Here is a 3,109-nt window from a genome sequence, read left to right on the forward strand (position 1 = left end):
GGGGTGTCCAAATTTGAAAAAAAACCCAACAACAGTAAGAATAAATAAATAAAAAATGAGCAAAAATGTATGATGTAATGAAAAAAAACCTGACAATTTTAAACCAATAACTCAGGGTGTCCAAATTTAAAAAATCAACAGTAAGAATGTAAAATTTAAAAAAAACAGCAAAAATTAGTGATGTATTGACAGAAAAACTGACAATTTTACAGTAATAACTCAGGGGTGTCCAAATTTAAAACATGAACAGTAAGAATGTAAAAATGTATTTTAAAAAACGAGCAAAAATTTGTGATGTAATGAGAAAAAAACTGACAATTTTATACCAACAACTCAGGGGTGTACAAATTTGAAAAAATAAAAACAACAACAATAAGAATAAATAAATAAAAAATGAGCAAAAATGTTTGATGTAATGAGAAAAAACAACTGACAATTATATACTAATAACTCAGGGGGTGTCCACATTTAAAAAATCAACAGTAAGAATGTAAAAAAAACGACCAGAAATTTGTGATGTAATGAGAAAAAAAAATGACAATTTTATACCAATAACTCAGGGGTGTCCAAATTTTTAAAAAAAATAAATAAATAAAAATAAAAACAACAATAAGAATAAATAAATAAAAATGAGCAACAATTTGTGATGTAATGAGAAAAAAACTGACAATTGTATAGAAACTTTAAAAAACAAAAACAACAGTAACAATGTAAAAAAAACAACAACACACCAGCAAAAATTTATGACGTAATGAAAAAAACCCTGACAATTTTATACCCAATAACTCAACGTGTCCAAACTTTAAAAAAAACCCAACAACAGTAAGAATGTAAAAAAAATAAAAAATAAAAACAGACACCAGCAAAAATATGTGATGTAATGAGAAAAAAACGGACAATTTTATACTAATAACTCAGGGGTGTCCAAACTTCAACAAATCACCAGTAAGAATGTGTATGTGTTGGAAAGACTAGTCTAGTACGGGTGTTTTGTTGGGGACATTACTGAATCAAACAGTGCTGATGTGCACCTACAAATAAAAAAAAGACAATAAAAAAACATCAGATAATGTCAACATTATTGATGAAAACGTGGGCGCCCCCCCTGGAGGTGGAGTCTAGTATTACACCAGCGGCATGACACATTTGAGGTGTGCTGGAAGAATTGGAAAAAACGGTTTCACGTGCTGTTTCAGCCTTTTTGATTGATTGATTGATTGAGACTCTCGCGGGAGAGTGATAAAAGTGGATACATGTTGGCAAACTACTTGAATATGTTCTTCAACATGTTGTGAGTGAGTAAATGATATATAACCACTTATATATCGAGTGAGTAAAAGATATATAACCACTTATATATGGAGTGAGTAAATTATGTATAACTACGCATGCGCATGTTTAGTTCGTCATTGCTCCGCAGCATAAAAACACTTCAATAAAATGAATAAAATAATTTTAGGAAACATTACCGCCTCCAATGTGAGAAAAATGTGAGAAAAGTGAGAAAAAATGTTTGATGTAATGAGAAAAAACAACTGACAATTATATACTAATAACTCAGGGGTGTCCACAATTAAAAAATCAACAGTAAGAATGTAAAAAAAAACAACAAAAAAAAACGAGCAGAAATTTGTGATGTAATGAGAAAAAAAAAAGACAATTTTATACCAATAACTCAGGGGCATCCAAATTTAAAAAAATAAATAAATAAATAAAACCACAATAAGAATAAATAAATTAAAATGAGCAACAATTTGTGATGTAATGAGAAAAAAACTGACAATTGTATAGAAACTTTAAAAAACAAAAACAACAGTAACAATGTAAAAACAACAACAACACACCAGCAAAAAATGATGATGTAATGAAAAAAACCCTGACAATTTTATACCAATAACTCAGGGTGTCCAAACTTAAAAAAAACAAAAAACAGTAAGAATGTAAAAAAAATAAAAAATAAAAACAGACACCAGCAAAAATATGTGATGTAATGAGAAAAAAACTTTTATATTAATAACTCAGGGGTGTCCAAACTTCAACAAATCACCAGTAATCACCAGTAAGAATGTGTATGTGTTGGAAAGACTAGTCTAGTACGGGTGTTTTGTTTGGGACATTACTGAATCAAACAGTGCTGACGTACACCTACAAATAAAAAAAAGACAATAAAAAAACATCAGATAATGTCAACATTATTGATGAAAACGCCTGGAGGTGGAGTCTAGTATTACACCAGCGGCATGACACATTTGAGGTATGCTGGAAGAATTGGAAAAAACGGTTTCACGTGCTGTTTCAGCCTTTTTGATTGATTGATTGAGACTCTCGCGGGAGAGTGATAAAAGTGGATAAATGTTGTCAAACTACTTGAATATGTTCTTCAACATGTTGTGAGTGAGTAAATGATATATAACCACTTATATATCGAGTGAGTAAAATATATATAACCACTTACATATCGAGTGAGTATATTATGTATAACTACGCATGCGCATGTTTAGTTCGTCATTGCTCCGCAGCATAAAAACACTTCAATAAAATGAATAAAATATTTTTAGGAAACATTACCGCCTCCAATGTGAGAATAATGAGAAAAAAGCAGCTGAATGTCACCACGCTTTCTAAATCTCACACGTTAGCACGCAAGCTAACTTAGCAAAATAGAGGACGGGCTCAATCCGCCAGACGGCCACTTTCTTATTAAACCTTAAAAAGAGCGTTCGCACGTCACTCGACGGCGTTTAATGTCGACATTCGAATGGAGGAACGATAAGCGACTTTGTTTATTTTGACCTTTGGCGAGTCTTACCTCTGCCGTCTGAGCAGTTTCAACCGGAAGACGCCGCTAACTGACATGCGCAGTAAGACCCGAGATGCATTCAATGTCCTCGGTAATTCGGATCTACTTAAAATAAAATCATTGTATTTTATAGTGATTCGATTTTTGTTTTAAATAACAAAGTAACTTCAACCTCCACGCAAAAAAAGGAAGCACAACACGAATGTCTTCACCTCTTATGTGTTATATGTTCCATAAAAGTCTATAGTGGGTGGAGAGAAGTAGATTTGAGGTGACATCATGCGTCACTGCCAGTGGGAGATGGCAGCA

The 3,109-nt window shown here is 32.2% G+C and overlaps 1 protein-coding gene across 1 annotated transcript in view; it reads right to left on the bottom strand.

Moving 5' to 3' along the window:
- The window catches only part of LOC133647721 (NADH dehydrogenase [ubiquinone] iron-sulfur protein 8, mitochondrial-like), a 13,234-nt gene extending 10,311 nt beyond the window's left edge, over positions 1-2,923 (bottom strand). Inside the window, exon 1 of the mRNA XM_062043404.1 lies at positions 2,810-2,923. The gene's annotated coding sequence lies outside the window, so the exon portion shown is untranslated. The remainder of the gene's footprint in view (positions 1-2,809) is intronic.
- Positions 2,924-3,109: the final 186 nt, after the last annotated feature.

Source organism: Entelurus aequoreus, linkage group LG04 (assembly GCF_033978785.1).
Source record: "Entelurus aequoreus isolate RoL-2023_Sb linkage group LG04, RoL_Eaeq_v1.1, whole genome shotgun sequence".
Lineage (NCBI taxonomy): Eukaryota > Metazoa > Chordata > Actinopteri > Syngnathiformes > Syngnathidae > Entelurus > Entelurus aequoreus.